Genomic DNA, 15,140 nt, shown 5'->3' on the forward strand with positions numbered 1-15,140 from the left:
TAATTTTTACTTTCTGCAGTACAATGAATGCCCTAGAAATGTACCCTCACAGTGCTGCACAAAACTTGCTTCTCTGTTGAGTACATCATAAAAAAAAATCCCCTTGGGCGCAATCAAGTAGAACTATTTCTTGTTTTTTTTTAAAGTAATTATCTATGGAACATGCACCCTGCTACTGCAATAAGAGATTTGTCCAATTCCTAAAACAAAGGAAACTAAAAACTATAGAATTTATAGTTCCTGGATCATAATTAATACAAAATTCACCATAAAATGCAACATTTTTTTCAAAGAACTTGATTAAACAATCAATACTGCATAATTACATCTGTTGGACAAAACAAAATGGTGCCACTCAGGTGATTGTTATTACTGGCTATACGAAGAGTGATATCAATGCATACAGTCAACCGAGCGTGGATTAAAAATCGACAGTCAATAGGTCGACACCACAGGGGCGACATTGACAAAAGGAAAAGGACGACACACTTAAAAAAAAAAAAATTGGTGCAAATGTCATGTAGCGGGTTCAGTCGCCATGACTTCAGTTGGGATTCCGATGGTTATTAGACGGATGTCGGGACTTCGTCAGGGAGGCGAGAGCTACAAAGCCTCTTGTGGGCTCGCTGCACTTGCCGCGCTGCAAGCTCGCCACAGACTCTATTCTACCTCTTTGGGGGTCATGGACCCACATAAGGGAAATCGCCCCTGAAAGTCTGTGGAGCTTTAAATAGTCCAGATTCTGACATCGGTCTACTGACCATCTACTCTACTGCCGCACTTTACCGTTGCCAATCAAAGTTCATTAGTATGTCAACCTTTTGCTTGTGTCGACCTTTTGCCAATGTTGACCTACTGCATTTTGGTGTCGACCTCTTTATTATTTATTTATTAACAGTTTCTTATACAGCGCACACATATTCCGCAGCACTTTACATCAGTGGTACTTGTTTCCTAGCACGGCCACATATCTTATGGATCGTGTACCTTTAGTTAAGGTACACGATCCATACGATGGACCCGATTTCCTTTGAAATCAGGTCCATTTGGCCGGCTAGGACAAAATATCGGGGGCATCGCGTCGGTCGGGACCGTTAACAATGGTACCGACGCGACCGACGCGATGCCCGCGATTTCCCCATAGGGTTCAATGTTAAAAAATATTTTAACATTGAAATCGTGTCGGGAAAGGTAAAATATCGGGGGCATCGCGTCGGTCGGGACCATTAACATAGGTCCCGACGCGATGCCCCCGATTTTTACATAGGCTTCAATGTTAAAAGATTTTTTAACATTGAAATCCTGAAAAAATGTGAAAAATGTGAAATGGGCCAATATGACCCATTTCACATTTTAGATGTCCCCGTCGTCACCCCACGATAGACGCCAACCCGAAGCGTGGCGAGCGCAGCGAGCCCGCGAGGGGCGGCGGTGCGCGTCCTCCGACCTTTTCATTCCCCTACTATCCACGTCGGCGTGGAGTTGAGAGTCCCCTCGCGGGCTTCACAGGTGTCCGTGGCGACGCGGACACCTGTGAAGTCCGCGAAGGGACGCGTTTACCTGTGAAGGTATCCGCGTCCCCTCGCGGGGCTCGCTGCGCTCGCCACGCTTCGGGCTCGGTGGCTCGCTGCGCTCGCCACACTATTCTATTCTCAACTCCACGCCGACGTGGATAGTAGGGGAATGAAAAGGTCGGAGGACGCACACCGCCGCCCCTCGCGGGCTCGCTGCACTCGCCACGCTTCGGGTTGGCGTCTATCGTGGGGTGGGGTTACGCCGTGACATTTGGGGGGGTTGGGAATATTTTACATTGAATCCAATGTAAAATCGGGTCCCAGGGACCCGATTTACATTTAATTAAAAAAAAAAAATCGGGTACAAAATCGGTCGGTCGCGACGATCGCATCGCATGCGACCAAATCGCATGCGATGCGATCGACCCGATTTTTCCGACACGACCACCCCGATGTAAATCGGTGTGGCCGTGCTAGGAAACAAGTACCACATCAGTCCCTGCCCCAGTGGAGCTTACAATCTATATTCCCTACCACATGTAGACTTTACCGTTGCTGATTTTGGGCCAGATGCACTAAGCTTTAAAAGTGATAAAACGGAGAGTGATAAACAGCCAGCCAATCATCTCCTACCTGACATGTCACAGGCTGGGTTTAAAAAATGTCAGGCAGTAGCTGATTGGCTGGTTGTTTATCACTCTCCATGTTATCACTTTTGAAGCTTAGTGAATCTGGCCGAGTTTCACCTAACATAGTTTAGTGTGATCTGCAAAAACAGTCACTTTGCTCACTAAACCATCACCAATGTCATTAATAAAAAAATAAATAGTCCCCAGTACAGAACCTTGAGGTACTGTGCACCACTTTGAACAATTCAAAAATGTTCCATTTACCACAACTCTCTGTTACCTATTCACCAACTAGTTTTTGACCAGAGTATAAATGTTGTTTTCTAGATCCAGCTCCATTATTTGTGGTGCTGATTTATAGACCTTTGCCAAATCTAAGCCGACCACATCTACTAATCTGCCGCGGTCTAAGCTCCCACCAACTTCCTCATAGAAGTGTATTAGATGACTTTGGCATGACCTACTGTGTCCCTCACAAATCCATGCTGTTTTCCACTTCATGCATAAAATCAAATGCAACGACGCATGTACAAGTATTTACAAGTATATGGTTCTATAAACTATGCCTTGGAGAGTCATAATGTGTAAGGAGATAAAGTACCAGCCAATCAGCCCCCAATGGCCAAGTTACAATTTGTGTTTGAAAAATAACAGTATGGGGCTGGATGGTTGGTACTTTTTATAGGTCCACGTTACCTCTCTCTCTCTCCAATATAGATGCCAGGGCTGGTGGTTGTGAATTGCTGCTGCTCTGATCTTTCTGAGAGTATGATTTAGGGCCTGATTCAGACTCGGGCCTGATTCAGACCTGTTGGCTAGGCTGCGTGTGTTTGCAGCCTAGTGAACGGAAAAACATTGCTCCGCAGAACATCCAACCCCCCACCGCCAATCAAATCCCTTCTCTAACGTGCAAGGGGATATGCACTCTTACACTTCCCTTCACATGTGGCCGCACGGGTGAAAATAAAATAGTGGGCAGTCTCTGATGTCATGTGACGTCAGCCCCCCCTGCCCCAAGAAGGCATGGACATGCCTATGTTGGCAGAAGTACGACCAACATTTTTATGAGCATGCCTATAGAATCCTGAGTGTTCCCCCATTTCCGTCCCCTGTCCGTCCCCTTACCGGCCCTCCAGGAGCGAAAGGCCTATTGAGTGTGAAACGTGCCATTCGACCCCGCGGTTTGCACATGCATAAACCACAGCCATCGTGGACGGGGCCAAATTTAGCCCCTTACCAAGGGTCTGAATCAGCCCCTTGTTCGCTGTGCAAGTTCTTAGCTTCTATCCTGACAGAAAGACATCCTGCTCCTTGCAAATCAGCGAATAAATTGCGGAAATATTGCTATTCGTCACAAATCCATGCGCAATTCACAAACCTTGTAATGATCTTTTTCAGTATTTGCAAATGTGTGTAAGTCTGACCCTTCCAGTTATCTGCGAGAGTGACTGATCGAGACTGCCCAAGTATCACACACCCTCCCTTAAAATGCCTGGGAACGCCTACATTTCTTCTAACACTCCCAGAAAACGCCCAGTTACCCCCCCCCCCTCCAAACGCCAACTTCCTGTCAGTTAAACACGATCTGTACATACAGATGGAGCGGGTCTCTTCCTTGCAGGGGATGGCGATAGCGACGCCAGCTGCCATCCCCCGCCAGCAGCCATCTGTATCTGCAAAAGGGGACGCGCACGCACGAGATGTACGCGCATCCCCTTTTGCACGGTTCCCCCGGGTCCCCGCCGGCTTGTCGGCGGTCACCCGGGGTCCCCACCGCCTCCCCGCACCCCCCCCATAACCCTGTCCGTCTCACTGAAGCGGAGACAGACAGGGTTCCCGTCGCCCCGCCGCCCGGAAACTGAGACGCGCGTGAGACGCACGCGCGTCTCAGTCAGATGGGCGCCAGGCTGCTAGTGGATCGCCAGTGGTGACGTTCTGGTGATTCGCCAGCAAGAGGGAGCCCGGCTCCATCTGTATGCGCAGGCAATCCATAATCCCTCGATCTGCTGATTCTAACATCAGCTGTACACATTGGGCTCTGCTAGTTTCAATAAATAACGTGGGCCCAAAGCAAGTGAGGTGGGAAAATAAGAATAAATGTAAAACATAACGTCAATTTGCAATATAAAAATGCCTGTTTCTTTATACTCCAATACACCCACTCAAGTTAAAATATTTAAGCACTCTTTCATTCACATGGCAGTATAATTTCATTACTTTTTGCACAACATAATTAATTTGAAAAACCAAATTAAACAAGACTGATGAGGAGCACATTTTATGCTGGTTTAACAATTAGAAAGAATTGTGCCTAGTAGAAACTGCTAAAAATACACAATTCATACATAGGCCCTTATTCTGGTTGACTCGCAAGGATGCAAATTCGTACCCTTGCAAGTCCACCAGAACCCTCTCTTAGGTCACTTACTGTATATATGCGTGAACATACGGGAGGAACATGACTGGCAGCTGTCAACCGGTGATTTCCATGGGAACTCCAAGCGTTTTTGTGGGAATGGCCATGAAACGCTGGGTGTTGCCATGAGAGAGTACCCCGGCCGGCCCCCACCGCAGTCTGTTCACGGCTGCCGCCCTCCCCTCCGATGCCACTGCTGCTGGTCCTGGCAGGTTCCTGTCACCACCTGCTTGTACCGTGGACTGGCACATGAACAATAGCCTCTTCGGTACTGCGCATGTGCTGGCCCCAGCCTCTATGGCGCTGCATCGGGAGCAGATCCATATTGATGGTCCAGTGCATGTGCAGTATCATTTCTGGTACTGCACATGCGCAGAACCCGTTTTTAGGGGATGCCCCACAGCTGGTCATAGAGAGGCATCCTGGAGGGAGGGAACACCTCCTAATGTGACTGCCTTGGGTGACTGGCAGGTTGGACTTCCAATAAGAAGTCACTGCCAGTCACAGTGAAGCCAGTGCAGTCTCACAGGCTGCATATGGCTTCACATAGTGGTGGAATTGCCCTGGGGGGGCTGCTGCCTTGGTGCTCATATGTAAAAACCGCCACTGATTAAGATTAAACCGACACATGCATCAATTGGTTTGGAATCACTTGGAAATGGTCTATAAATTATTATAGCAATAACCTAATGTTTCTGGACTCAGGGGGTGATTCAGGCCAGTTCACTGCACATGCGTATGGTTCTCAGATGCCTGAGGCCATCCTGTGATGAATTCCTGCAACTTTTTTTCTAAATGTAAAGTGATTAACAGGAAGTAGTTGTGTGTGGGGGTTAAAACCGGCCATTTTGTGGGAGTGCTAGGAAAAACAGAGGCATGTCTCGAAAACCGGTGGGAGAGTTGGCAAAAACCCTAGGCTTGCCTTTGCATTTTAGGGGAGGGATTGAATAAATGCCATGGGATTGGCCTCCTTATACTCTATGTTTTACTCATGTCCATTTTCTATTAATATATTTTTAAAAATCATGTTTGTTGTTTGGTAGGTTTTGTGAACAAATTCACATGTAGATCCAGACATGCGTGGCATATACTGTATAAATGCTTCATTAAAGACACTTGAAATATTCAAATATTTGTTTTAATCCTATTCAGAAATCTTAAAGTTCACTCTTAATTGGACCACTATGGTATCCCTTTATCCATTTTTATGTTTTCCATTAAGTGTTAACTTTCAAATTTGATGTTCAAGTTTGTTGAATTTAAATTGTTTCATTTTATATAACTTTTTAATGCATTTCTATTGAACAGACCATTTACATTTTAAACTTAAATATAGTTTTCATTATATGCTTGAAAAATGCTGAAAAATACTATGTAAAGTAGATGTTCAAGTTAAATCATATCAAAACTGGGTCAAACATATTTGACTCTTGGCTGGCTCAATTTTTGCTCAAATACTTTAGTCTATCTTGAGAATCTAGAGTAATTTGAGTAGTTTGACAAAATATTTGTGAACCATTTTGAAACAACCATTTATATGCAGATTTAAAATGTGCATCACAATTTTGTTATTTATTTCAGTTGTACAGTATATCTTACAAATATAATGTAACAGCATACTCAAGAATAATTTATAAACATTGACTTGATCATGATAACTAATGTTTAATTGTTAATAACAAAAAATGTAAACAATACAGTACAAATAAAATGGCGTTTCCCTGCCCCAATAGTGGTCCAAGCAATAATTCTGAAAGCTTGAGTAAGTTGTCATAATAACAAGATCAAATAGAAAGTACTTCCATCCTACCACCTTGCTGTGCATTCATTTCTGTAATAACCTTTGTTGCATAACATGTATAGTAGGTACTACTAACTGTGTTGAGTAACGGGTGTGAGTTATTTCTGTGTGTCTTAACATGCATAAGTGGTTTCAAAGTGTGGTGTAATGTGTGAGTGAAATGTGTGATGTGATCTGTATAAGAAGTGCTATCATGTGGCATTATTTGTCTAAGAGGTACTTTTGTGTGGCCTAACATGTATAAAAGGTAATACCATGTGGCATAATGTGCAAATGAGGTACTACTTTGCTGCACAACATGTACAAGAGGTACTACTGTATAATGTATATAAGAGGTACTACAGTGTAATGTGTATACGAGGGACTACTGTGTGGCATAATGTGTATAAGAGGTAATACTGTGTGATGTAATGTGTATAAGATGTACTACTGTGTGGAACCAGGCTCACTGTCACTGTGCAATAGGCAGCACTGCAACCACAATTCTCCCCAGGGCAGCCCTCACTTCCCATTCCCCCAGAATACAGAAAGCAGTGGTTTGGGCCATGGGGCCATCCTATCCAATGAATGGTGCTGTCAGAAGAAAGGACGCACAGGCAGCAACACCATAAAGTGGTTAATCCAAATGAACCATCAACACAAAGCTATATACTGTACAGTACATGCAAATTATTTACAGTTTGAGGTCAACTGAAATGTGATTATTAACATTTCAAACCTGTCATGAATTAAAATATTATGCACACAGTGTTCTATAAAACTATGAAACAGTCACTGTACATAGTTCTGACTAACGAGGCTGATCTTTGTGTTTCCACTTTGATTTCATGTTTCAAAACACAATCCCTTGCCTTTTGTGACTGTCTATTATGATTTTAAAAATAGCCCACACTTATTCTGTACAAAGGGACTCGGGGGACTTTGCCGGGAAATGAAAAGATTCTGCAAGTGAACTTGTTCACCAGAGCTGACTCTCTGGTGGGTACCTCAGATTTCCTAGGCTTTCATTTTAATTGCATATTACATACTGATTAGAGGATTATTAATGCCTGTAGATCACACAATAATTATATGATAAATTCCTGAAAGAAACGGCTGTGTACCGTAATGGCAATTAGTAAATAATTACATATAGATGCCATTTATCTGTACGTCACACTGCATTGAATTAATTTTATTTCTTAGGTAAATAGTCTGTTTCATGTGTAGTGATTACTGTGGGCCTCATTCTGACAGGTTCACTGAGCTGCATATGTTTGCAGCCTAGCAAACAAGGAAACGTCGCCTGCCGCCATCTGTCCGAACGCCCGCCCCCACCCTCCGCGACTCTCTGCATTTGCATGCGAGTGGATGAGTTTTATTATCTGCTAAGATGGCCGAATTTGGGGGGGGGTTTGAAATGACGTAATTTGATGTCAGCCTTCTGCACCATGCACAGCATTTTTATGAGGACGCCAATAAAACGCGAGGCACCCCTTACCCACCCACTTCCCTCCCTTTCTGGATCAAATGGCCCGGCGGGTATGAAACCGGCCAAAGCTGTTCGCTCCCGAGGTTAGCCCATGCGCTAACCCCGAGCATCTGGGACAGGGACGAATTCAGCCAATAGCGATTGGATCTGAATCGATCCCATAATTTTATTTACCTATGAAAGACATTGCTTATAATTTCTAAAATACACAAGCGCAGAGCCGTGCCCCTTTATATAATATAACTGATGAGAATTTAAATAAAAATAAATAACGCCAAAAAAATTATCAGACATTGGAAAATAAGTGTGTATTAAAGTTAGGTTAAGTTCAACATCTCAGTTGCCATGGCAACCTTTGTCAAGCAACTGGTTCAAACAGATAGAAAATAATAATAATGACAATTATGTACGCACTCTACAGAAGAAAGCTGGCATATCTGTCTACGCACGGCCTCTTGAATTCACACTGGGATAAGTCTTAATGTACATGTATTATATGATTTGGAAAACATACTGCTAGATACAAAAGAAATGCGTGGTGAATATTACAGTTCTTATGCAGTACTTCTTGTATTAGCAGATATACTGCATTATTTACTGTGTTCTATATATAATAGATAAAGAATAACAAGCGTCGGGTAAACTTTTTCAATTATTTTTTTGTGGCTTAAACTTCTAGTGGATTTCTACATTTACTTTAAGCCTTGTTAAATTGTATATTTGCTGTATTTGGGACTTTTGGGACTTAAGAAATGTCAATTCTTGTTTTAAGGAACTCATTATTAGAACTCACTGAACCAAAAAATATAATAGAATATCTCCGTTAACACCTTTTACATTTTATTGTACTGTAAGTTTTTCAAACACCCAGGAAAAAAAATTGTCATCCTATTTGGTGAAGTCTTTACAAATGAGATGTTCCAACTGGAACGCCTTCATTCTATGTCCATTTGCTTTGGAGGTGCGGAATATTTTGTCCTACTAGATTCACATAAAGTCTTTGGTTTTTATTTTGGTTAGCAGGTCACAGCGTGCCAGGCAGTGGCGTAGCTACGTTTTGGGTGCCCCCCCGCCGTTAGGGGGGGCACCCCCCCTCGCCGCCGCCCCACCAAGCACCCCTACCCCCCTGCCCTGCCGCCCCGCCGCCGCCGCCTATGCAAACCCCCCCCCCCCCAATCCCCCACAGCCTTACCTATCACGCTGGTCCCGGCGGCTCCGTTTTTCTGCTGAGGACCACCACAAAATGGCCGCCCCCATACAGCAGACAGTTTCAGAGAACTGTGTGCTATATGGGGCGGCCATTTTGTGGTGGTCCTCAGCAGAAGAACGGAGCCGCCGGGACCAGCGCGATAGGTAAGTCTGCGGGGGATGGGGGGGGGTAACTATAGCACCGCAGCCCCCGGTGCCCCCACATGCACAGCGCCCCCCCGCAGTGGCGGGGGCTGCGGTGCTATAGTTACGCCGCTGATGCCAGGTAAATTTCACAGGCAAGTGTAATTTAAGTGTAGTTACAGAATGCAGCATGCAGGTAATCACAGGATAGTACAAACTCCTCAAAATGCTCCAGTGATCCCAACTGTAGCCCCTACTATCACGTAAACAGCTAATTCACCGTCAAGAGCATTTACCCTCTGCCTTAGAAACACTTTTATCGGAAGTGAACTTGTGCTTCTACACAACCCTGCTGAAGCAAAACCTGGTCGGGATCCTCAACATTACTCTCATGTGGACAGAGGCTGTCTCTGCCACACATGCCAACATTAATTAAGTCTACGACATTCATTATGGAGTTCTAGTGGTTACTTGGTCCAGTGGTTTTGTTGGCTCCAGTTGTGTCTTCTTGGTCAGGTGGAGTAGTCCTGATGACTTCAGGTGGATATCTCAGCAATTTTAACAGTGATTAATCATCCTCATATTGAATAACCCTAATTTTCTCTCCACCCCTTGTGCCTAACCTTTCCCTCCTATAGCCTAACCCTCCCACAGTGCCTAAAACTAACCGTGTATAACCATAACCTAACACTAGTGCCTAACCATAGCCTCCCATAGCCTAATACTCCACCTAGTGCCTAACCCTCCCCTCCCATAGCCTAACAATACCCCTAGTGTCCAACCCTGTTCTTTTATTCTGTAGCCTACCCCTTTCTGACCTCCTAGTGCCTAATACCAATCCTACTGTTCTGTAGTCTACCCCTAACCCTTCAATCTCTACATAATGTGAAGATCGCAGCTTACCAAGCACCAGAGCCGCTGCCTGCCGCCTGTCCATACATTCGCACCCCCCCCCACGCCGAATCCCTTAGTGCGAGGGGATGTGTAACTCATCCCCTCATATGTGTTCGCTAGAGGAGAAATCATTAGATGTCGGCAACCATAGAATGATTTCTCCGGAGGAACTGAATTTTATTTGCGAGTGCCAGGACGAAGACTGGGCAGGTGGCTGATGTCCTGTGACATCAACCACCCGCCCCGGCACACATCGTCCCACCCTCATATCCATGAGAACGCCCAGCATTTAAAAAGCTCTGTGACTATGAAAGTTGTTGTAGCCATTCGCAAAGGGGAGCTGCACTTGTGCATAATATACCATGCGCAGAGCCCCAAACATCACAATGGGGCCGAATGAATCAGAACCACCCACCAAGTTCTGAAAAACCAAATGGTATACAGTATATAATCCTATAGATTGTAAATTTGCAAGCAGGGTTTTCCTACCTCTATGTCTGTCTATGATTACCCAGTTTATCCATTGATTTTAATTGTAAAGCTCAATGGAATATGCTGCGATATATAATAAACTGTAAAAAAATAATAATAATGCAGCAAAACCAACATATGGTACCAACAATTGAACAAGTTAGGTAGTAGGGAATTTATTTCTTCTTCAGTCTTGATGGTTTACTGTACACATGCCAAATTGTAAGAATATCACTATGCCTTTCACTGCCTCTTACCTTTGTTATCATCCACATATCTAATGCTCCGTACACACAGAGCAATATATTGCTCAGCAATATATTGCGCAGTGTTGTCCCATTTCATCGGCGACCATCAGCAACACTGCCGGGGGAAGAGACAGGGAATCAGCTGACTGCCAGGGGAAGCCCCCGGGGGAACCAGCGACCATCCCAGCGCTGGGCACATGAGTGCGTTCCCGGTGACCATCGCCCCGCTTAGCGACCATATCCCTGGTGATTATTACAAAAAATTGCACTGTGTGTATAGGGCTTAAGAGGGATTAAACAATATCTGTTTACTGCAGAAAGTGAAAACTACAGAAACACCCAATTTGGGACCTAATTCAGGTCCCTTCGCAGATTGCCTGCATTCGCACGGGGTCCAATGATTGTGCTGTGCGCATCCGTATTTCTGCACAGTTGCATATGCAGGGTGTGTGCACCCACGGTGAACGGAATGTTCGCCGGGTGCACACACCCAACAAAGCCAGTGGGGGGCCGAGAGGGGTGTGGGGTACTGGGTAGCTTATGTGAACGCTCAGCGTTACATGGGCATTCCATGCGACACAGGTGGGGGGGGGGATAGCTGACATCACCGGATGTCCGCTGCCCATTTTTCTCCCCAGTGTGCACGCATATATAAGGTTGCTTGGAGCAACCTTACATACAGGATGCATGCACCTTCCACATCTTTCGATGGTTGGCAACCCTCTATAGATGTGGGAATCCCCCCCCCCCTGCGAATGGATGCCACTGTGTAACATCCATTTGCAGGCCCCTGCGAGCGAGTCACCTTTGTGAATGGGTAGCAGCTGCCAACCATTCACAAGGCGTGTTCGGTTGATTCGCAAAGGGTGCAAATACACATCCAAGTGAATCAACCAGCATAACCCCCTTGGCGTAGACGTTAAGTATTTCAGTAGAGCCTCATGATATTCTCAGATGCCAGAGCGGTGAACCATAACCAATGGAAAAAGTGTCGGTAAAGGTGGATTGCGATTGCTCTTGTTACAGTAGACATAAGCTTTTGAAAAGAACAAGCACAATTTTTTTTTATAAAACTTTTTAATTACAACTCAAGTTCCTGCTTTGAAATTCCACCATGATCTTCAGCTTCCTCTTTCCCATGACCTGTTCTTTATTCTTTACTACTGTTGATAAACCAGCACCACCGACCATTTCTTCTCCAACCCTGGTCTATTTCTGTGCGAGTGCGTGGTCTGAAAGCACCAAACCTAATAACCCGCGTCAACTAACCTGGCAACTTTGACCTGGGTTGTCAGTAGACTTAAACCATGTCGCTCTGTGTACAATGGGCGACCCAGGTTTAGTGTCAGTGTTAGGTAGGACCCAAGATCAAGATCCTGGGCCAGTCCTAACTTTGCAATTTGAAAGTGGTATAAGAGAGGGCAAACCTTTCAACTGCAAGTACTTTTCCACAGCAAAATATTTTTTTTACAAAATATAGAAATATAAGTAGGCAAATACAACAGACAGAGCATAAATAACATATGCATATAAACTTGGGGAAGCCGTGGCAGAGTGTCCTTCAAAGGCTTACTTTTCTGGATTATGCTTACCCTGGAAATCCCGAAACATCATGGATCTTCATATCACCTTCATGTATCCTTATATAGTGATTTATGTAGGACACACTCAAGTCTGTTTAGATCCAGGACTGCCCACTGTGGTGTCTCTAAAGCATGATTAAAGACTGTTCCTACTATTACCCACCAAGAGTCAGGAGTCAAGAAAGCATCCACCTGGACTATTGATCAAAATCATCTTTTCAGAAACCTCCATACAGTTTAAATTCTCGCTGGCCCAAAACCCAATGGGGGTGAAATTATCGAACCTGGGTGGCCCAAAACTTCATCCAAACAGCTATAAATCATGAAATTGTGTGGCCTTTTGTTCATTGGTTAGACAGCAAAGAAAACAAAGTGCATAATGCGATTGATTTCTATGCATGCCTTATCTATCAATGAAAATAAGTAAGGTAAAGGGGCCCATAAATCTACAGTACATTGTATTGGGGCAATCCCCTGACCATCACCCCATACAAATCGGGGATATAAAACATGCTTAAAAATCCTCATTTCCTAAACCCACTAGGGAATGCAAAATCAGGACATTCTTACATTATTAATGTCCGATCATCAATGCCTGCCGATCGGCACATCCGGTTGGTGGAACGTCGGTGTTGGCGGGTCCGTGGATTGAGCCGCAGATATATGGGTTTCTTAAGCCCAACATTCCAATATTCACCAATGTTGCAATGATTCTATGAAGTTTTATAAGCTCTGTTTGCGGCAACTTAACAAATGTTTCAGTTAAAGTTAGGCCATAACGATTTGCGTGGTATCTCTTCTCCTTTGTCCTGCCCATTAGTTGTTCCCAACTGCATTGTACAGGCTGTATACCAAAGTAAATGAAAGCTACTGTATGGGTGCATAAAAAGTAAAGTCTACATCTCCTTTTAGCATTGAAGCATAATGCCGGTACAGCTTTGTTTGATAAAATACTATTCATTTGCCATCTCTGGTCTGCACAAGACATCAATTACTGTATCAAAATTACACAAATTCTCCAGACTTAAAAGGTTTTTTTATATATATTTTTAAAGATTGTGCTTACTAAGTGCGTGTAGAGTGCTGTGGGATGTGTTCTTTTTGACTTTTCACTCTGCCGAAATCATCCCTCAGTATTGATCGGCAGCAGTACCTGAGGCTGGTTTTTGCAGTTACCTGTATATTACATAACAATAGCTAAGAACATACAGTTTGCACTAGAATTACCAGTATGATCTTAGCTCTTCCTGAGGAGACTGATGATTTCCAAATATTGTGGGTTATTCAGGTTGGCTCGCTGAGCAGCATACATTCACTGCTTAGTGAGTGGGTAAAAGCCGCCCGATGGGCAAATGTACATCCACCCCTGAACGAATGGCCACATTCGCATGCAGCCGTATGTGCAAATAGTTGCCGACCATCGAATGATTTTTTTAACCATGTGCAAATAAAAGTCAGTCTGGGATGTCTTTTTTTTGCCACGGACATGGCCGAATGTGGGTCGAGCGCTGATGTCATGTGAAGCTACCCACCCCATGCAGAATTCCACTTACCTGCGTTTGCATGGGGACACCCAGCATTTCTCTGGGCGCACCCATTTTTTTTGTGGGCACGCCCAAGAAACGCTGGGCGTGCAACAGACCACAATCCGCTCTTTCCCACCCCTGTCTGTGCAGATGCCAAGGTGAGTGTGATACTCGTGAAAGGCATTCGTGCAGCGGGGCGGCCAATGCGTATTTTCACGCATGCGCAGACCCACAACATAGGTCCCTGGACTGAATTGAGGAAAGAGTGAGCCTAACCGAATCAAGCCTATTGTCTAATGTTGTTTCCTTTCACACTCATGCCCATGTATTTCGTATCATGTCTAAAAGAACTATTTATCCAACAATAAGAACTTACGTATCACTAGGGGGAGGTAACAAATGACACATGGAGGGACCGGGCCACCAATATATAGCATGTAAATCCCTATGCTTCTATTTGATAAATCTACAGAGTCTACATAGAAATTGAATAAATCTACCCCAAAAGGTGGACATGGTCAAAAGGTCACCATGAAAATGTTTGACATGCAATAGGTCAACAGGGTCAAAATGTTATATATTTTTGATGTTGCAACCACTGATGGGTTGTGTATACAATAGGCACAGCACAGTATGTAATATGGAGTCAAACTTTATCGCACATTTTGGCCCTTCTTAATGATATCACATTTTACATTGTCTAGTGTGTATATATATAGTTAATGATGCATGTCCCCACTGGTTGTTAATGACCCAAACCCAGCTCCATTTGACTATACTATCAATGACTGTATGTACGGATGGGGACACGTAAAATGTGCCAGAAGTGTGGCGAGCGCAGGCGGATTACCTGATGGATTACTTTATAAAATCAACTCCATGCTGACGTGGATAGTGGGGGTATGATCAGGTCGGGAGGACGCGTAACGTGTACCCTTGTGGGGTTCGTTGCTCTCGCTATGCTTCAGGCTGACGTGGATAGCGGGGGGTTTGAAATGGCCCTGCCGTACAAATTACTGATACGCACAAGTGTATGAGACGCTTGTGCGTCTCAGGCAGATGGAGCGCCTCTCCACCGGTGCCCACATGATTGCCTTTCCGCAGGCGTCCGCCAGTGCAGGTGATCTGTCGGTTACCAGCGCTATGTGAAAGGCACTCACTAGGCTTGCCAGGGATGCGGGGGACAGAGCTGCAGCTCGCAGGAACAGTACGGTGACTACGCTGCCTGATGGGGACACTACACTGACTACGCAGG

Source organism: Crinia signifera, chromosome 5 (assembly GCF_055691185.1).
Source record: "Crinia signifera chromosome 5, ASM5569118v1, whole genome shotgun sequence".
In the NCBI taxonomy this organism is placed as follows: domain Eukaryota; kingdom Metazoa; phylum Chordata; class Amphibia; order Anura; family Myobatrachidae; genus Crinia; species Crinia signifera.